Raw genomic sequence first — 22,609 nt, 5'->3', positions numbered from 1 at the left:
GTACTGCATCATTAAGTGAAACCAGACACCTACAAAATAAAAGGATTTGTTATGATTACAGCCAAGCAATTAACCTTTACCCAATATAGCTTTGTACTGATTGATTATGCAAACTCCTAGAAGTATAGATTTTGGTAATTATACATACATTTAGCATGTAATACTTATAGACCACAATTACCCTCTGAATTCATAAAAACAAGATATACCGGTAGATTTTAACTTATGTGGCTAATACATGGGGGAATCCTCAGAGTCACTGTCAAAATAGGTTATGGTTGGCATATGTCTAAGACTTATTTTCAGGCAACCTGCGCTATCTTCAGCAAAACGTTCTTCCTACATTTACCCTGCAACAAAATCATTTAAACAAGCCTAACTTGTATTTCACCCTTTGACCTTTCTGTGGGACCTGTTGCTTTTCACTTTCATTTCACTGACCTCGAGGTCATCTGTCCTGAGGAGCAAGGGAGAGGAGTCACCGGCTCATAGATAAAACTTAGTGCAAGTCTCATCTTTGTCTGATAATAAGAAGCAATACTAAGAAGCACTTATGATCTGTCTCTGCTTCTTTTCTATTATTTCAGAAAACCAGGCTCCTCCAAATCCACATTCACATTTCTGGAGTTGATACTAGATTCATTATCTCCTAAACACACTTAGGATCCCAGCTTAATGGCAATGATATCTCTTCATTATTCCAGCAAAAACTCCCTCAAAAGAGACTTATGTGCATTTTATGAGATTGACATTTTGCCATATGGCAGGTTTTAGTGTTATATTACCTTTTTAATATATTTTAAGTACAGTGGCAACATTGTTTGTTCAAGTAACTTACTTTATTGTTTTGTTCTGCATTATTCTGTTGCCCTCACACCTCTGTGTTTTTTAATACATTTATTTAATTTTTTTAGCTATCAGTCATCTTAATAGTTACTTAAAACACATTGAACTTATGTTTAATGCTAATGTTCCCTTTTGAAAGCACCCACCCATTATATATTATATTATGACACTTGACTGTTATATATATCTGATACAAGGGGGGTGTTAAAAGGGTAAGGAAGACACACAAATTAGCATGTACTATATGGACAAAAGTATTCGGACACTTGATCATTACACCAACAGGGACTGTAATGACATTGTATTCAAATACATATACTTTAATATGGAGTTGATCCCCCTTTTGCAGTGATAACAGCTTCCACTCTTCTTGGAAGGCTTATCCCTTTCACTAACTGTCCCACAAATAGTTTGATGTACCTTACCTTGTTACCTGTGTTTGTATATATATTTGTTCTTTCTGTATCATGTTGTGTCTTGGGTTTCTGTTTTCTGTATATGTAATGTACGGTGCTGTGGACCCTTTGTGGCCCCTTATAAGTTAAAGATAATAATAATAAAGGCTTTCCAAAAGATGTTTGTGTGTTTCTGTGGGAATTTGTGTTCATTCATTCTGTAGAGCATTTAGGAGGTCAGGCACTGATGTTGGACAAGAAGGCCTGGCTCAAAATCTCCATTCCAGTTCATCCCAAAGGTGCTCGATGGGGTTGAAGTCAGGGCTCTGTGCGGGCCAGTCAAGTTCTTCGACAGCTAACTCATCAAACCATATCTTGTAGTCCCTGCTTTGTGCACTGAACCAGTCATGTTGGAATAGAAAAGGGCCTTCCCCAAACTGTTGCCACAAAGTTGGAAGCAAAGCAATGTCCAAATTTACTTGGTATGCTGAAGCATTAAGATGACCTTTCACTGGAGATAAGGGACCTAGCCCAAACCGTGAAAAACAGCCCCATACCATTATCTCTCCTCCCCCAAACTTCACAGTTAGCATAATGCTTTACACCACTCCATCCGAAGCTTAGCATTGGTCTTGGTGATGTGAGGATTGCATTCAGCTGCTTGGCCATGGAAACCCATTCCATTAAGCTCCTGCTACACAGTTTTTGTGCTTATATTAATGCTTGTGGAAGTTCAGAACTCTTCAGCTATGGAATCAGCAGAGCGTTGGTGACTTTTATGCACCGTGCACCTTAGCACACGTTGAACTCGCTCTGTGATTTTACGTGGTCTTCTGCTTCATTGCTGTTGTTCCTGAACGCTTGCGCTTTCTAATAATGTCCCTTACAGCTGACCATGGAATATCCAGCAGGGTAAAAATTTCACAAACCGTCTTATTACAAAGGTAGCATCCTATCACATTACCATACTTGAAGTCATTGAGCTCTTCAGAACGACCCATTTTGTATCACAAATGTTTGCAAATGGAGTCTCCACGGCTAGTTGCTTGATTTTATACACTTCTGGCAACAGGTCTGATTGAAACATCATAAATTCAATAATTAACAGGTGTGGCCAAATACTTTTGTCCATATAGTGTATATAATATCTAGTAAAACTTCTGACTACCAGGGCTACATAACACTGTTTAGCAGAGATAGTGGGCAAAGGAATTAGATCTGGATACGTAGTAAGCTCCGCTACTATAGTGAGAATATGTTTCCCTATCTTGGTTTCACAGGCCAGAGACCTTTTTGATATCTGCTATCACTCTCTTGAATGATTACTTAATAGAGGGCATACGTTTCTGGGTACAACAGGATCCAGTCACCACGATTAACCGCTTGCTGGCAAATTTTGGAAAGTCCAGCAGTAACGTGTTCTGGACATGTTGGTTCAGAAAAGGGATTGAGCAAGGTGAATCTAAAAGGCTACTTGTAGCAGGGGCTATATAAATACTGCCCAGTGTATGCTATGTTTCTTAGGTCCAATCATCTGATACTGAAATTAATCTAATACTGACCTCTCTTCTTTACTCCTCTAGTTCTTAGACTGACCCAATGTTATCTAGACTATCTAACTCGTCTGACCACAGTCCCAAGTCAATACCTCTGGTCAAGGTTAGTGTTTTACCATCCTGAAAACTTGTTCTTCTCTAGAAGTACAAGATCACTTTGGGCCCTTGATGCATGTTCTGCACACCATATGAATCTAACAATTACACTTAGCATTGGCTTAAACACTGTGACCACAATGTAATGATTGCTTTGGAATCCGTGACTCTAGGAGCAGATAAACCAATGACTAGCACCTCATGTGGGTGTCTCCTGCATTACTCTATCTTCTATTGGGCCTGTAGACTCAGATAGACTCTTGTAGATGAAATGGTGTTCCCAAAGCCAGTACAATGGGAGAGAAGGCAGTTTTCCTTCTATGTTTGGATTTCCCAAGTTTCCTAGTGTCCCTTCTAATCGTTTTTTTTATTCAGCTGTACTAAATACAGTAGACACAATCAGGGCCATCTTTCCCATTGGGCACGCTGGGCAACTGCCCGGGGGCCCCTCGGGCAAGGGGGCCCCATAGGCAGGGCTCTGAAGTAATAAATAAAATAAAAACGTACCTTTTTGCGGTCATGCGGTGGCAATCCAGCTCCCTCCCTGTGCTCCTCCTCCCTGCTGCACTCGCGTTGAATGTCGGGCGTGACGTCATCATGCCCGACATTTTCAATGAGGAGCGCACCGAGAGGAGCCACGACGCGACAGAGAAGCAAGCGAGGAAGAGAAGAAACAGAAAAGAAAAAAGAAGAGAAGAAGGTGATAGAAAGGTAAGTGACGGGGGAGAAATAGGAGATGAATGGAGGGCACAGTATCTAATACAGGGGCAGGGGGGAGACCAGAAGCACGATGAAGGCGGAAAATAGGAGAATAATGGAGGGCACAGAATCTGATACAGGGGCAGACCAGAAGCTTGATGGAGGGCACAGTTTGTGAAATAGGGGAGACTTGAACGGGGACAATAGCACCTGATGTGGATGTAAGGGGCATATGGAGAGATCTGATGGGCATGCAAGGGATATTCAGGGCCGCCGAGAGGGGGGAGGAGCGGGTACTATTTACCCGGGCCCGAGTGTGACAGGGGGCCCGCGGCTGCACTGCCGACTATTGCAATTTTTTTTTAAAACTTTTTTTCTTTTCAACTTTTTTTTAATTTTTTTAATGTGCCCGAGCAAGGAGGGGGGGGGGCTGTGGTTCTGCCGGCCGCTGCGCCATGTCCTTCTTGCGGGTCCGCCGATGCGATGATGTCACGAGAGAGTGCCTTGCTGGGCTCTCGCGTGACTTTGTGGTCCTGCTTGGTTACTGCAGCCTGTGACCGCGCCTATAAGGAGCGCGAGTCATGAGCCTGGCTTTCGGTGCAGGCTGCAGCTGGGGACATGATCATCTGCTGATGTGAGTAAAACTGAAAAATGTTGTGTACAGCTATTTCACCAGGTGTAACGTGTAAAACTAGGTTTATGTGTAGAAAAGTGGTCTAAACACAAATAAACATTTGTATAATACACAGAACCAGAGCTGTGAATCGCAGCCTCAGTCTGCAGACCCTTCACCTTATCCCTCATTATCAGGGTGAGCAGGCTCCTGTCCCCTCAGCCCCACACATTTACAGAATGCAGAAGTTGTGCAGGTTGTGTCACGGCCCAGAACAATGACCCCACAGAAGGTGGCACACACACACTTTTGTCTGTCTCAGATGTCCTGCTTTGATTTGCAATAAGTCGCTGACAAGTGAGAATGGAGCAGATTGGAGGTAATAAGGCTCCTTGACACATTCTCTACAAAGCAAGCTGTTTTTAGGTCACTGTCCCGAAAGTCAGGACTGCTGGGACATATGTAATACACCGGCAAGCGGGCACTGTACCCTTTTGCCAATGGTGTACGCAGCAATGCAGGGTTTTTTTGGTAGGAGGGTGGGCTACCGCTTTTAACATGGTAGCCACGCCCCCAATTGTATGACCACTCCCACCTTGCATGACCACTCCGGCGGCGCAAATTGTTTTTCACTGCTCCACTACAATGGGGGTCCCATGAAGTTGCTGTACCGGGGCCCTGAATTTCTCTTGGCAGCCCTGGGGATATTTAATTAGGTTTGATGGCATGTGGAGTGATGTTATGGGTATGTTGGCCATTTATGACTTTTTGCAGGTAACAATAAATATAAACTTACTTTTATGTTAGGGGCCCCAGTGCACTGCTTTGCCTGGGGGCCCATAATGTTGTTAAGATGGCTCTGGACACAATTGTATCTCTTTCAACTTCTAAATTGTGTTTTAGGCAGCATGGAGAAGATTGTCACTCGGCGAGGTAGATGAATAGCTTTGGAGGGTATTGCAAAGGTCTCTGCAGGTTAGTCAAGGAATTTTTGCTCAATTGAATCTTAAATGGGTAAGGTCAGTTACCTTATACACTGTTGAAGTAATACTATATATTAATTGTGTACACATTAAGTAAATTAACTTGCAGAAATGATTTTGTCTACTTCTGTTAATGCAGTCATTGTCTTACATATCCTCATTTACTCTGCCTGTTTCATCTTCCAGCTATGCTCCTACTATGTGTACGTTGCATTAACCAACAGCATCTTGCAAATATTAACCAAAACCCAGCACAACAAATAGCTGTAAATATCTCAAAAATAATGGTAACTACATTGATGAATTTTTGAAAGACGGCTGCTTGTGGACCTTTCAGGTATGGAATCCCAAGGCTCTGAGATTTAGATTGTTCATCTTATAAAACTGGGTTTTTGCATTAGGCAATAATTTGTGAGAAACCATGTGGTATATTAGACATCTCTATTTCCCAGAATCATCTGTATATTGCTCATGTTTCTGTTGTTTATATTAATGTCCAAGGGGAATTAGAGGCAAGTTATAATAGCCACATTCTGTATATGTTATGTACCAGGAGAGGGGGGTTCACGCTCCCTTGAGGCTCCCACCTCAAAGCTTCTCCCAGGAATCTTGTTTTGACATTCAAGCATTAAGGGTCTGAATGTGATAGCCCCAAAGCCAGGGTCCCTTTGATCAGTCCGCACATAACCGTGCAGATAGACAGACTGTATATATTAGTCACAAAATTAATTTTATTACAGCATGGGACACCACTTATACACCCTCTAAATGCTGCCAGGATTCCCATCTTATGTAATAACCTCCTATATCAAGTCACAGAGAGGATGAGGCTCTGAGACTAAGGAACCTCTAACCAGAGTGACACTGATAAATAGATTTGGCATGTGACCTGTGGAGTTTGCATTCTCTGTTGCACAAAGATAAATATACGCTTTATTCTGTTTATTAACAGAAACTGGTTGGTTTTACCTAAAGACTGGATAGGGACAATAAAATAATTGTCAGTTTTACATTTATAGTAAGACTGACTAGAGGACAAAGTTGTCTATACCATGATATTAAGGGGCTGTAAAAGTGATGTCTATGAAAGGAAAACCACTAGCCAAAAGGCTCCATAATTTCATATAATTAATATTAAGCTTTCTTAGGGTAACTTTGTCCTCCAATAAAATGTATTATCTGTCTGGAAGGCTGGGGTAACCTCCTGGTATCACTCTCAATCTCTAATGTATATGTAACCAAAATATTGTCAATTTGATCAATTAAAGATATGTATAGACACATTGGCAGAGGTAGATAACTAACATACTTTTATTATTTTCTAAAACATAGGTTTAACTAGATCTTTTTTGTGTCTTACATGAGCACATGTGGAACTTTTAGCTTGTACCCTCTCTTCATCATCATCATCTATTTATTTATATAGCGCCACTAATTCCGCAGCTCTGTACAGAGAACTCATTCACATCAGTCCCTGCCCCATTGGAGCTTACAATCTAATTCCCCTTACATATACAAACACAGACTGAGAGAGACTAAGGGTAATTTAATAGCAGCCAATTAACCTACCAGTATGTTTTTGGAGAGTGGGAGGAAACCGGAGCACCTGGAGAAAAACCACGCAAACACGGGGAGAACATACAAACTCCTCACAGATAAAGCCGTGGTTGGGAATTGAACTCATGACCCCAGTACTGTGAGGCAGAAGTGCTAACCACTAAGCCACCGTGCTGCCCCTCTCTTATTTGCACATTTTAATGGAAAAGGACAAATTACTTAATTTACAGCCATTTCAGATTAAGATGTTAGTAATCAAGTGTAAAAACTAGACATTCTAGACATACATCTGTAACTTAAATTGCAGCTGTAAAACATATTGAAAAATAATCCCTTATTGCAACCAGTACTAATTAAACACACAAATAGCAACAAGTAAGAGTCAATTTTAATAGGTGCAGGTTTTTTTGAACGTGATGTGTGATAAATTTAGGAATGCATTCCAACATTTGTATAAATCCTGTCTGCCCTACTTTTCCTCTCCGCTGGTTTTTTATAAATGTAACCAAGTGTGAGTTCTGCTTCTTCTGGATAAGTGACTGCTTTTCCTCTTAATTAGTTATACTTCATTTCGGAAGACTGGGTCTCCCTCTTGGCTTGACCCATCTCTATTTCTGAAATTGAATTAATCTTGAAGAAATCTTCCACTAGTTAAAGAGAAAACAGGGATTTTAGTCCCAGTTTTAGAATATTAGCATTATAAGTTGGCCTTAATAAAACTATGTAAGTTGTAATTGGACTATATGTACTTTGGGCATACTATGTAAATATGTATGTTTAGTTATGTCATTAATTCAGTTTTGCTAGCAGATGTTTGTGTTTTGTAGGAATTTGTGTCTTAAATTACACCACCACGGTATTTGTCCCAGGTAGCTAGATTTGTTAAACATAGGGGGGGGAATAACTTTGTAAAGTTATTTGAAGGATTTGGTAACGTTAACCCCCAAATATCTGAAAGAGTCTGTTTTCCATTTAAAGTCAAAGTTAAGTTTCGGTAGTTTTTTTTAATTATTATTTGTTAATATTCCTGAGATGTCAGAGTTTAACCTGATTCTGTTCTGAGACTCGATGGCCTGGGCAAATATTAGGGGACAGACCATTGTCTCGTGCTATAGCCAAATCCGATCCATGAAATGCCATTCTTTAGCACAGTGGGGATCCGGTTGTGATGTAGGTCGCTAATGGCATGCAAGAAATTATGTATGAATTGCATTAAGGTCTGCATCATCAGCAGCCAAGCAACTCTGTTGAAATCTTCCTCCACATCTAGAGCATGCACTATAGAATGAATGTTATGCTTATTACTGTGATGTTTGATAGGTCTAGGAAAGAACAGATTGGACTAGCTCAGTGTATTCCACTTTTTCAGTTCAAGGCACCCTTAGGGTCGCCAAAATTTTTTCAAGACATCCCTAAGCCAAAATAATTACCAAGTAGTCCCCTGCCCTGCTTACCACTGGCCCTGGCTGAGGCACCCCTGTGAGATCTCCAAGGCAACCCAGGGAGCCTAGGCGCACAGTTTGGGAACCACTGGACTAGCTAATGAGTGGTGAAAAGGTTTGGAGGGGGTAAGAGCAGAGGCTAAAAGGGTAGCTTGATATGGGCTAGATGAGGGCGGTAAAATAGGGACATATGAAGAGTAATCTATGAGATAAATACTAGTTCCAAACTAACAGGTTGGGAGGTAGTACTAATTATTTAGAACCCTGTAGTAAAAATGTGAATCATTCACAAGATTTAGCATTAATGTATTAATGTTTCAAATGGAATGAATTATAAGGCAGAAGTGTTATAAAAGTAATACAATTAAATTTAATCCCTTGTTAGAGTCACACATGAAATTTGATGCATCTTCTGTGAGGAGAGGGGTTCCGGATTCCTGGCAAATGAGATTGATGCAAATAGGGAGAACCTAAATTGAATCAACAGGTATTGCGAATATGTATATTGGCATTACTTTAGCATTGTGTCAGCTTAGAATCTGGCTAGTGAGCATATATAATCAGAGAGCATTAATTGTCAAACTAACATTGAACTATGGCAGGGCAGCTATATGGTAAATAAGGTTAGTTAGCCTAGGTTACACAATCCTTGTGGCTCTATTATTCTACAAGAGTGAATTAGTATAACCAGGTATTATGCAGCATTTATTAGTTAGTATCCAATTAGACATTTTTGTCAGGTCAAGATATTCTTAATTGTATAGTTTAAGATAAATTTACACTTTGTTTGTAAAACTGAAGTTCTAGAACTATAGTTGTGGCCGGTGAAGGCAGATCAAAATAAAGGTGTTTTTCTCACTAAAACTATTATGCTAAGAGGTAGCGATAAAAGAAAATATGTGAGGATGGCCTCATGTTGCACCTAAGATTTGTTATTTGTCTTTGAAGTTGAGAAATCTGATAAAATCCCAACATGGGTCAGATTCTTTGTACTTTGAGTGCAGAGCCCTGTGTGCTCTCTCTATTGGCACAGGTTCAAAGTCGGGGATCTGAGTGATAAAAAGGCATTGTAAGCTTGACTTTAATTTAACCAGGGACATGTCTTCTGGTAGGTACATGATCTGGTAGGTACATGATCTTCAGATTGCTCCCCTGAATTTCTAAATCGTCCTTATTGTTTTTTTTAACTCCTCCAGCTCACTGTAAGTACTCAATGTCTCCTTTATTGCATTGCTGGGATTGGTGGACATTTTATTGGTGTGTCTCTAGAGCAGTTGTGCATACTGGGGTGGAAATATCTGTTTTAGTTATTGACGCTGCTTTGTGTATTAATCTATCAATCTCAAAGAACTGTTTGAAGTCTGTTATTAGTTCCTGGAGAAGTAATGTATCCTCTTTTGTGGGGTCACCCTGTTTGACTGAGGTGTGCAGTGATGGTGGCACTAGATTGTCTGCCTTTGTAAAACGTTGTGTGACCTCTGCGAGAGGCGCTCCTATTCATTTGGTGCTTGTCCAGGGCATGTTATCAGGCAGTTGTGGTGTTTAAAAGTGGTGGGATGCTGTCAGTAGTGCTGTACATGAGCTTTAATCACCTGGGACAGTGGGAGAAGCTCTCATGTGCAGCTCTATTTACAACAAGCATCATCCCATGTGACTCCTCCTAAGCAGACGTCTAATGAACAGCTAGTACATTAATGACTTAACTAAGTAAGGACCTTCTTCTGCACCTAATGCACTGTAAAAACATAAAATCAAAGATCGCTGTTGTGTTCCCTTCATTTAGTATGGCAAAACGGCTTTTCAGAATGTAGTTTTTCCAGAGGTGATGTTGACTAAAACACATAGAATTTATTAGTTATGTGGTAAAAAGGGATTAATATGAAATATTCATGACATCTCCTTTCCCCTTACTTCATAACATTGTCTAATAATAAAATGTGGGTCAGACGAGCAGGTAAATGAATAAGGAACAGGTAAGCAGTTACACATTTGCATTTATAAAGCATTGGAGCGGCACATATATGGCAAGCAAAAGGGCTAAAATCCTATCTCAGATGGATGGGAAAAATGGGAAAGTTTACTCACAGAGCGAAATAAGGCACATTCTTTGTGCTATGTCTACACGTAATAAATACCTCATCCTTCTGTCTTTGTTCCTCTCAGATTATACACACATTTTACTTATCCATACTATTATTATTATTATTATTATTATTATTATCTTTAATTTATAAGGCGCCACAAAGGGTCCACAGCGCCGTACACAACATACCAAAAAAAAGTGAGCCATGACACAACATGATACAGAAAGAACGAAAATATATACACAGACACAGGTAACATGGTAATGCAAATCAACATATTACTGCGGCAATGAGTGTAAGTGATGGTAGAAATCAGCGAGAAGTAGGCCGAAGCTTAAGAACATAGGGCTAGGGAAGCAGGCCAAGAGGTACAGAGGGTGGTGGAATAGTAGAAGGTGCAGACAATGAAAGAGGACCCTGCTCCTGAGAGCTTACATCCTAAAGGAAAGGGGAGACACAAATAGGGTGGTACTAACTGAGGGAGAGAGTTAGGAGGAGGACTGATAGACTTGAATAAAGAAATGAGTCTTAAGGGCACACTTGAAGCCTTTGAGAGTAAAGTACTATAAACTTGAATTATAAAGGTAACATTGTAAACTGGTTGGTGAAGCAATAAGAGTACTCTACCAGTATTGCCGGAGAGCTGAGTATCACTCAACTGCCCTGGTGACATTTTCTTAGTAAATTGTGACAGTATAAAACAAGCCTTAGTGGTAAATAGTTGCCACTGTTATTAAATGCTTGCACATGTGCTCACTTTTCAAAACATAAAGTGTTGCTACATAGTCATAAGCAGGGGCAGGAGGGCATCTGCCCCCCAGGCTGGGCCCATAGTGGGCTACCTTGGGCTGGGTCACTGGGCAACCTGCATTTTTTTCCTTTAAAAAGACGAGTCTTGCCCCCATGTCTAAAATTTGCCAGCCCTCCCCTGGTCATAAGACATTACAAATGCTAGGTCATGGATGATGAGTCAAATATCCAGGATCCGAGAGAATATAAAGTGTTGCAAATGTAGCTTTATCATTAGAAAAAGCAACACCGACAAAGACAGGCACTAACATGTTTTGGAGGTATACACTGGGCTCTTCAGATCAAAGACATCTTGCTTTGAGGGAAGAGACCAGTGTATTTTTCAAAATAAGCTTTGGGCTTCTCTTGGAGAAGCACAATGTTCTACAGCAGATCTAGAGGTTTTATCAAACATTTTTTACTTGCTATTTACATTCTGACATTACTATAGAAAATAGGCAGGTGTAGAACAACAGACCTGGCTAAAAGTGATCTGCTTCAATATAAGGTGTTGCTACTTTACAGTGATGAAGTGACTGCATATTAAAATTTTGTGGTCCACTTTCCAGATCCTGCAGAGAGAATGATATAAGTAGGAGTTAGTGCCTAAGATCATACACACAAGGACTTAATGTTATGTTACTCCACATAAATAAACACAAACTTATACATATATATAGTCCCATTGTAGATTTCTTGGTTATTGTCACGTAACTTGATTAAAAATGTAGTAAAGTTAATACAATTATACTACACTTACCCAAGCTTACCTGCTAACTTATATCATCATCATCACCATTTATTTATATAGCGCCACTGATTCCGCAGCGCTGTACAGAGAACTCATTCACATCAGTACCTGCTCCATTGGAGCTTACAATCTAAATTCCCTAACATACACACACAGACAGACAGGGGAGAGAGACTAGGGTCAATTTGGATAGCAACCAAATTAACCTACCAGTATGTATTTGGAGTGTGGGAGGAAACCGGAGCACCCGGAGGAATCCCACGCAAACACGGGGAGAACATACAAACTCCTCACAGATAAGGCCATGGTTGGGAATTGAACTCATGACCCCAGAACTGTGAGGCAGAAGTGCTAACCACTAAGCCACCGTGCTGCCCTTATATAATTTATTATGGGTTTTAAAATATGCTGACAAATGTGAACATCAGTTTTGTCCATATCAAATTGTCATGCATATTGGCACATGAGGTCTACTATTCTTTACTCTATTACATTATTTTATGTTTGCATTTGTTAGGGTATTGAAAAAATGAATCCCATAACCAACATGTTAACATTTTAGTACACATGCTAAGGAAACACAGATTAATTTAGCTGCTAATTCAACATTGTGGTTTACCAAAATCACTCTCAGGTGGAGTCTGTAATTCAAAAAATACACACTACAAATAAGGAAATAATTAGGGAAATCTTTGAAGGTTTTGTTCATAGCCAACTGCCTAAAGGGAAGAAAAAAGTGGAGGGTGTTGAAAAAGTCTAGATATTCAAGAATTCTTGTGTAACACTAAAGATATTTGAGAAGAAATAAATCTTTGCTATATGGCACCAGCTCTTGTTGTAGCTAGTTGAACAACTTTGTGTCAGCAATGTATTTTCAGCAGTGACATACTGGAGAGTAACCTCATTTACTACCATCCTCCATGGTCCTGGAAAAGGTCTGCCCAAGCGCAAAACGTGTTCGAGTACACATTTTTCACCACTGATTCTGGTCAGTTCCATTCCCTTTAATTGTTTTCTTTCCAGCTGTATTTTTAGAATTACTAAAGGAATTGCATTTGTTTAAAGGGACACTAACCTATGTTTAAAGTTTTTTCTGCACACCTCCCAATTGTCCTGATTTAGGCTGGTCAGTCCCAATTCTGGATGACTTCCCTGTTACCCCAACAGCCAGGGCTTTTGTCTAGTCTGCTGCCAACAAACCATGGTGAGCGAGTGTTGTGTGCAATACAGGGTTGTTTTTAGGGATGGAGAGGGGATTGGAAGAACTAGGCACACATTAATGTGTGGTTGTATATGTAGATATATCTGGTGTTTATATACAGTATGTATCTGTTGGGTAAGGATTATACAATTGTTAGGAGTCAGCAATTTTGTAATGATTCATTGCATACTTGCCAACTCTCCCGGAATGTCCGGGAGACTCCCGCATTTTGTGAGAGTCTCCCGGACTCCCGGGCGAGTGTGGCAATCTCCCGAATTCTGCCCACTTCACTAGGAAGTGCCCCACTTCCTAGTGAAGTGGGCAGAATTAGATCCCAAACGCCGCGATTCCCGGTGAATCGCGGCGTTTGGCCCCGCCCCCGCTGTCAAATGACGCAATTTGCGTCATGACGTCACAGGGGGCGGGGCCGAAATGACGCGATTTCGGCCACCCCGCCCCTTCACGCCCCCCTCCACTGGCTGGCTCCCGGAAGGGAGCTGAAGAAAGTAGGTAAGTATGATTCATTGGCAAGCCATGCACATTTTGTTTAAATGTGTACATATGCAAATTAAAAGGAAACCTAATTACCTAGTACATTATACACCTTAAGGGATTGATGCAGAGTTGGATGCAAAATGGGCGTAGCTTGCTCTTAAAAAAAGAGCATGGAAAAAGTGGCTATTTTCACCCATATACATAGCCTCTGAATCAGCAGCATATGCGCATGGTTTGTATGTCATCATCAGTGCATATAGCACTTGCAAAACATACACCTTCTAACAGGCGTATATGCATGTTTATGCAGATTTGCATGAGGTGCTTTGTGTGAACATGCCTTTAGTGTGCTTATGTTTGTATGCCCCTTGCAAGTGTCAGAATCACGCTAGACTGCATAGGAAAGTGGGTACATACGGGTGTACCCACTTTCTGTGCATGCACAAAGACATCTCACGCAAGATATTCTACGCAAACTAGTGAATGTCCCACTCTGTGTCAGCTCCATAGTGGCCTGCATATTATACCAGCCTATGCACCTCAATGTATTCTGCACGCATCCTGTGTCCCCCATAACACACAAGACCTGTCTGTGCCCCTTATATAGTACACTGCAGCAGCCTGCGGCCCCTATACAGGACACTGTTCCAGCTTGTGCTCACCCACAGCAAGTGGCACAATCTTGTGTCCTCCAGTAGCACACTGCACCTGCCTATGGCCCCCAAATTGCCGTCAGCTCCTCCTTTCTCTGCAGTGCATTCTGGGAACCATTGTAACTACTTCTTAGAAATTCGAACTCTCATACACTGTGCTATTAGACTAGAGTCATGCTCTCAGATAGTGCAACATCAGTCATGACTTCACTGGAGATTACAGCTAATGTAGGACCACTTTAATAGGGTCCGCAAACTCTAGTAACCGGTAGCAATTTGGAGTAGCTCCCGTCATAATAAAAAGTGGGGCAGAAGGTCAGTTTGGAGTCTCCATGGTGTCCATTGTCCACCCATCATGGTTATTTAAAAAATAAATAAAAATATATATATATATATATATATATATATATATATATTGTGGCAAGAGCCTGCTACTGCAGAAGCACACGCGTACAACTTCTTCCTTTTTATTGTCAGGATGGTAATAATGTTTTGACACTGTATACTTGCACAGCGATTATGGAGACCCTCAACGCTTACTATACATAGTCCAGCTCTCTGTCCAGATCAGCCAGCTAGCCCAGCGTTGATCTCCCTGAACAATGAAACAAGCAGGGTTTTATACCTGACACTCCTCCCACAGGCCTAGCTTGATGAACAGGTGACACACCCACCTTCTCTTTAAAAGGAAACGCCAATGCCTGGTTCTGTTTAGACTATCAGACCCACCCTGTCTGTTTGCTGAGAGGAAGCAGCTTTTAAATCATGTAAGTAAACCAATTTCAAACTACACATATGTTTTTACCTGGTTTAATCTTCACCTAGGTACATAACTGTGCCAATGTTTTACTCTACTTCCCTGCTTTCTCTGCATATTGCCAGCTAAATGCCTCCTTTTGTTACAATGTATATATATATATATATATCAAATTGGACCTTTGCTGTTTACATTAGATAATACAGTATCCTATATAGGTTGAAAAACTGGCTTTTATGTGGTCAGCACTTTCACACTCTAGACTCTGAGAAAGGAAGCATGGGTGGCCCCATCTGCTTTCTTCAATTGATTTAATCAATATCAATGATCTGTAGCTCTCTAAGGTTTGACCATCAGAGCTTTCTCATGTGACCAGCTGTCTGGTTATTGAACTTAAGTAGCCTTTAGGAGAAGGAGTAGTGAGCTGGAATGTCTGCATACAGATTTAACTCCTTTTATTTCTGACACTTCACTCCATGTGTGCACATTTATGTAAATGCCCATTATTTCCTACCATCTAGTCACTTAGCTGCTAGGTCTAATGTCAAGAACACAATGTATGGGTGACCCTTACTTATAATCACATATGTCCTATATCTGATCAGAATATATTCTACTTGTTTAGAATGGTCAATTGTGTTGCCACACATGGTTCAGTGGTCAGGTGCTTTGGCCTAAATTTAATTTACTAGCAAAATCTGCACATTGCCAACATATAACACTAAGGGCATGAGTCATTAAGGAGAGCAAAACAAAAAGGAGTAACTTTGCACCTTGGCAAAATAATATTGCATTGGAGGGGGGGGTACATTCAAAATGTGGGGACAGATTTATAGTTGGGCTAGGGCATGTTTATAAATTTCAGTGTAAAAATAAAGCCATGAAGTATTGGTGTGCTGCATGAAAAAGCAGCCAGTATTTTTCTTACATGCAAAATAATAAACTAGGTTGCACCACTTGTATTGTAACGTGGTTTGTCCAGGATCAAATTTACTCCTCTTTATGCTTTGTGCTCCTTAATGACTCAGGCCCTAAAGCTTAATTAACAAGAGCAATATTTATTTCTGCTAACAGTGTCTTTATAATGGTTCTTCTGAGGTGATTGATACCTAAACTAATGTATGTACTGCTGTAAAAAAAAAAAAGTGGTTAGCAATGCTGCCTCAGAACTGGGGTCATGGGTTTGGTTCTGACTAGGGCCCTATATGTGTAGAGTTTGTTTGTGCATGGGAGTTTCCTCCAGGTCCTCCAGTTTCTTCCTAGATGCAACAAAACATACTGGTTCTAGGGGCGCACGCATGGCGGGTTTCTGGGTCTCCAGAAACTCCTCCCCTCCGCTAAAGAAGTGCCCCTACATAGCGGCACTGTACTATACAGCAGCCGCAGTGCTGTCAAAGAAGCGTCCACGGCAGTGCTGTATTGTATACAGTACGGGCGCGGACGCTTCTTTGACAGTGCTGCGGCTGCTGTATAGTAGAGTGCTGCCGAAACAGCGCTTCTGCGCATGCACGGTCGCAAGAGCAGCAGCTCTCTCGCTTTTTTTTTGGGTGGGGGGAGTCTCCCCCTTAAAAATCCTGCGTGCGCCCCTGGGTTGGTTAATTGGCTTCTGACAAAATGGGCCCTAGTGTGTGTGTAATGGAGTTTAGATTGTAAGCTCCAATGGGTCAGGGACTACATCTTCTCTGCACAGCGCTGCATAATATGATTGTTGCTTTATAAATAAACAATACAAATAACATTAATCTGTGTATATGGTGTTAGCTATATACAAAATATAAGGTTTTATTGATACATATCCTAGGTTTTAGCTGTAAAGCTGTGTCCTAGTGAAAGAGATTAATAAAGTTATGGAATTTTACATTGCTAATGTCTGACACAACTCTCAAGCAGTCCTAGAATAAATATTCTCTCATTCTGAACCAAATTTACTTCAGTAGTAAAAATAATGGGGTTCCACCTTTTGACACAAGTAAAACTAAACTGAGCATACACTTCAAATTCAGTTTAACACCCCACTATTCTAACAGTTATTCATTCTTCCGTTTACATAGCTGTCAATACAGCTCATCATCCCACTGTTCCCAATGCACACCAGTCCTGTCCTGTAACACTTCTGCTACATAGATAATTAAGACTCTCTGGAGATGCCTTACACTAGAACATTTTAAAAAAGTTGCTAAATTGCCTTTCTTGTTCCCCATGGATCTGTATAAAGTTGTGATGCCAAAGACCCCTCCCAAAGATGTAGTATTAATGGCTTATCGATCAGGTAGAAGTAGAAGTACGAGTGAGACTCTTTGACCTCTAGCTGTGCCTGGTGTAACAGCCTCACGTTACATCCAATGAAGAGTGATGTGAACATAGTGTCTGACAGACTGTTACCCACAGAGGTGCCTGTCCCTTGTCAAAACACGCAGTGCCTGGCATGTGTCCCTGAGGGAGCAGGGGGTGAGTACCTGAACTGTCAGTGGGAAAGAATGACACAATACTAATACAGTTGGAGAGATATGTAGCAGAGGGTCTCACAGGATGAAGTATGAAGGGAAAGAAGACAAAGCAAACATCAGAGGGCAAAGCAGAGCACTTCTTTATATCACAGCAGGTTTAGTTGTCGCTGTACATGGTATTCCCTTCTTTAATTACAAATCTGATATCAAGGGTATTGGCAGCCATGAAGGTAACAGTAGGGCCAATTAAACTTTTGTTACGGCATTAATAGAAGGTTTTTTTTTGTTTTTGTTTTTAACAGATTCTGACTTTTCATCACGTTACAAATTAAAATCTTCACTTCAAGTTTTAGATATATCTAAATCCCCTTGCTAAATTGTCTTTACTGTCTGTAAACCGCATCTGAGGTGCAATCTATAGGGGGAGATGTAATTACTTATAAAACACTCATCTACTGTATTTTTTTTTGTCTTATGAGATATTGAAGAGACTGGAGGGACCAGGCCTGTCCAACCTGCGGCCCTCCAGGTGTTGTGAAACTACAAGCCCCAGCATGCTTTGCCAGTAGACAACCTGTTGATAGCTGGAAGGGCATGCTGGGACTTGTAGTTTCACAACATCTGGAGGGCCGCAGGTTGGACAGGCCTGCGCTAGACAGATATCAGAAGGAACATTTGCACAGTAAAATGGTGTTTGAAATAATACAAAATTAATTTGTTCTATGAATTGCTTTACCTATGTAAATAGGATTTATAGATAGGATTTATCTTAACTCTTTGTTCAGTAAGTCTTAAATTTCTACACATAGTTAAGATGGGCTTGTTCTGCCATTTTAAGCTAGCACTAAGCTGTCATGATAATGAATGGAATACCTACATAATCTTACAGCAAAAATAATCTAATATTTAATTATCCTTTTTTTATAAGAATATATATAAAATCTATATTGTCTTAAAGTAATTAAACTGATCTGAGCTTAAGTACATTTCTGTGGAACAACTGTATGTCAGTGGTGCTATAACATATTAGTTTTAAGGAAGCATCACAGTTAAGAGCTTGTTTTGATAAGAATTTGTAATGTATTATTGGTGCATTGGACTTGCCCCTCCATTGTCTTTAAGTGAATCCTAGAAAACTAATGCTCATAAATCATACTTGCCAATTTTTCCTCCTTGGCTTCAGGGAGATCCCGGGGAGGAGGGTGTCCAGGGGCGTGGCTTGGTGAATGGCATCATTTTGGCCCCGCCCCCTAAGGATTGTCACACTTTTGGCCAATTATAGCTGGGGTGGGGCTAAGATAACGTGATATTTGCGCCATTAAGCCCCACCCCCTGCCATTTATCTATTGCGTTGGCGAGAATCAGGAGGTAGCCCTGCTCTCCCGGGAGCCCAAGAGATTTCCCAGAAATGCGGGAGTCTCCCGGACATTCTGTCTCCATTACTGAAGTCATGTTGTCTTACCCAGTGTCGGACTGGGGCATGAAGGGCCAACCGGAGAATGCAACACTAGGGGCCCACCAAAGGGGGTGTGGTCAGCCATCATAAAGGCGGGACCAGACACTAGAGGGGGAGTGGTCAGTCCACGAAGGACAGATAGCACCTTAGTGCAGTATATAAACAAAAGACTCCTTGTGATTTCAGAGTAACTAGTCACCACGACAGAAACACTCATCCTCGCAGAATCACAGTTAGATTTGCCCGTATGTTTTAGAACACCTACACAGTGACATTTCACACTCAATCACGGACTTTCAGTAACATCCATGTAGTATAATTACCTGTATTGAAACATGGCTGCAGCAGACGTTTATAGGTAACAGTATTATGATTTTGCCACAACAATGTCACAGTTTATTTCTTGATTTCATTAGTTATGCCACCCCTATAAAAGTCACATAGCTAGTTTGAGACATGTCGAAGTCAGCAAATTGGATAAAGTCATTTCAATTAAAGTCTAGCAAAACTTGGTTGTCTTTGTCTGAAAAGATGCGTACGGTACGCTACGACGTACAAGGGCACGCTACGGCGTGAAAGGGCATACGCATCCACTACACGTGGCAGCAACAGTAATTGGTCTTTTACCATACATTCGCACAAACACGCATACTTATAAAATAGTACACATTAATGGTAGTTGCAACACATAGTAAGATATGTCGAAATATAGTAGTATTTATATGTTATATCAGAGTTACATGCATATTAATGAAATACACAAAACGGGTTGAAGGAATAACATCATGAGTGGTATCATAATGAACCTCGTTACATATCCTACTGTTTGGTTCACTCTGCGAGGGAATCGCAGAGTGCATACACAAGTTATGAATGATAGGGAATTATGAACTACTTAAGACTAAGGAATCTTGGCGGAAAGAGCAGAGCATACCCCCTGCTGAGATGACCCCTTCCTTTGGATTCCTTTGTATGAACTGGCCAATGATGACGACCCCTTGGACCTTCCTGAGACCTGGACCAATAGATGCAAGCTATTCCATCTTCATTGTATTACTGTATGTGATTGTGTATATAAGCAGCAGCTTGTGATCCAGAGTGCAGACATCTTGTCCCCAGACTTCAGGATTGAATGACTGCACTGGATCCAGAGCGCCTGCGATAAGTAACGGCTGTATTTACTATTACTTTGCTTGAGCATATTATTCTACTTATTGCGAATAAATCTTTCCTGCTTTGGAAACACAAATCGAGGTTCGACAATCGTTATTGGTTAGCGACAATACGCACAACAATTTGGGGGCTCGTGAGCTTTGGAGGTTTCGTTGCCGATGATACGCAAGACCAACGGATTTCGGTTCCTCAACAAAGGGTGGAGACGCGTCATAAACGGGTAAGAACGCATTGTGTTCAAAACCTGAATTTTACTCTGTGTTGTGAAACCGAATGTCCGTTTTGCATTATCTAGGGCACGCTAACTAGAATCTAGGGACAAAAGAGAAAACTGTTTCTTTTTTCTGTCATTGTGCGTTTTAACTGTATTGCATTGCTTAGCGTATGTGTATTTCCTGCTGTGCGTACGCGAACTTCCGGTAGACTTGCCACGTGGTTAAACAATCGTTTTGATAGTTATTGTACATGTATAGTATAATTACTTGTGAAAGCCTCTGAGATATTATTACTGTTGTTGGGAATTTTTTTATTTTCTGCGCAGAAAAGGTGTATGTCGTGTGATTTGTTGACTTTAAATACACTAAGATTTATCTATTGCAAAATAGAGTGTCAATTGCTGTTTGACGAGGCAGGTGCCCAACTGGTGTACGGTATACAAGGCAGGTATACCGGGGGGGGCGGAAACTGAATAAGTTTTCGCGACGTGCACCCAAGGGTAATCGCATTGCTTACAGACTAGCTTTAAGCGTTGCGATTGCACCGCACGGCAAGGAAAGCCGTGATTGCGACTTGGGGGTAACGGGGAGGAATTACGTTGGTAAGGCTGGTAATTGACTTTACCGGATGCTACCAGTTGTAATAAACTCAACAGATTTTGTTGGAGAGTCAGGGGTAATCGAGGAGCTGATAACCCTTTAGTCTGCATTGATATTTCTGTATTAGGGGTCCTTGTTTAATACAAGAGGAAGCGAGTGGACGCGGCTTGTAGCAAATACGTCCACAGGCCGGTAAAATATCTCTAGCGGTAGTGTTAAAAATTAGTGGCTGAATATTGTGTTATTTCTGGAAGCGTTTGTGGCAGGATATTGCGATATTTCTGGGACCCTATTGTTCAATATGGGTGCTAAGCAAACGCTAGAGAAGGCCAAGGTACTGCCTAAGGAAGGTCCTATTGGTTCAGCGAGATTTCTTATGTGTAAGAAATATGGTGCATACGCAACTGCGTATTGCGACACGTGGGTCAAGATGACCAAAGGTTGTGATAGGCCTTTCCCAACAATAGGGAGTTTTAATGCAGAGGTACTAAATACTGTAAAAGATAAAGTATGGTTGATTACCTCAACGAAAGTGAGGAATAAACATAATGATTGTTTAAAATTATGGCAAATGGAAGGTAACACGTGGCACAGCAGCGAATGCAAAGCGGAAGTAGGCGTGGCTAAAAGCGCGCGCACAACGGAAGTAACCGTCGAGAAGCGTGGCGAACTCAGCGCAAGCGCGCCCCCGCCACCTTATGTGGCGGGAGGGGTAAGTACAGCCATTGTTAAAACTGAAAATAGAAAAATTGCTAAGTTGTATCCTGTTTTAAGCCAGTTTAAATCAAGTGTATCTGAGAATGAAGATGAACCCACTGTAATTTCGGCCATTGCCCATGCCGTTAGTGTACTAGAGGCTTAGCGCAAGTATGAGAAAATGGCTGAGATAGGTGAGAGTAGCGTGATCACTAGGAATGAAAGCGTTCTAAATCTAGAACCAGCAAATCCTGTAGTGTCCCCTGAAGTCAGTGTACCAGAGGGTGCGTTCCCAGTCCGCACAATATCAGTTCCCAATGGGAAACCGGATAAGGATGGTGTAGTTCCTTTAAGAAATGTTACAATGCATTGTCCCTGGACTAGATCAGAATTACGTTCCATTATGACTGAATTCCCAGATCCTAGAAAGGAGTTGGCTAAATGTCAGAAATTTCTTAAAGACTTAGGAAATGCCCACGAACCAACCAATAAGGATTGGCGTGTAGTGTTGAGGGCGTGTCTTCCTCCCAATACTAACATACAAAAATTTATTGAAGATTGTTTGTTGGAGGAAGATGACACCTTGACTGATGAGATTAACCAAAAGAATATAGAAAGAATTGTTAAACACTTAGCTATATATTTTCCAGTAGTGGTAAATTGGAGTAAGATTTTCACCATAAAACAAAAAGACAGTGAAACTGCAGCGGATTATTTTGGTAGAGCTCTTGCATCAATGACACAGTTTACGGGGATATCAGATATAAGGGAGAACCCACATCATAGGGAAGTAGCAGTAACAGTACTGATGGATGGTTTAAAGGAAAATCTAAAAACAAGAGTACAAACCTCAACCCCTGGTTGGAGAGGCAGCACGGTAGATTCTCTTAGAGAAGTTGCTGTGGAACACGACAAAAATATCTTTAGGAAAAGGGAAGAGAAGAGTGACAAGTTGATGACGGTGAGTATACAGGCATTAGGGGAAATGCATACACGACCACCAGCATATAACCCACATAACGGGAAACGCAGAATGTTCAGATGTTACAATTGCAAAGAAGAAGGACATATGAGAAAAGATTGTACAAAGGGAAGGTATAATCCT

The 22,609-nt window shown here is 41.0% G+C and overlaps 1 long non-coding RNA gene across 1 annotated transcript in view; it reads right to left on the bottom strand.

Annotated features, from left to right (window-relative positions):
* Window positions 1–6,884: 6,884 nt before the first annotated feature.
* The window catches only part of LOC142108543 (uncharacterized), a 53,468-nt gene continuing 37,743 nt past the window's right edge, over window positions 6,885–22,609 (bottom strand). The window contains exons 2-3 of the long non-coding RNA XR_012680172.1: window positions 11,539–11,632; window positions 6,885–7,392 (exon numbers count right to left, since the gene is read on the bottom strand). This is a non-coding gene — a long non-coding RNA (uncharacterized LOC142108543). The remainder of the gene's footprint in view (window positions 7,393–11,538; window positions 11,633–22,609) is intronic.

The sequence above is a fragment of the Mixophyes fleayi genome, chromosome 1 (genome assembly GCF_038048845.1).
Source record: "Mixophyes fleayi isolate aMixFle1 chromosome 1, aMixFle1.hap1, whole genome shotgun sequence".
In the NCBI taxonomy this organism is placed as follows: domain Eukaryota; kingdom Metazoa; phylum Chordata; class Amphibia; order Anura; family Limnodynastidae; genus Mixophyes; species Mixophyes fleayi.
This window is presented reverse-complemented; position numbering and strand designations above follow the sequence as displayed.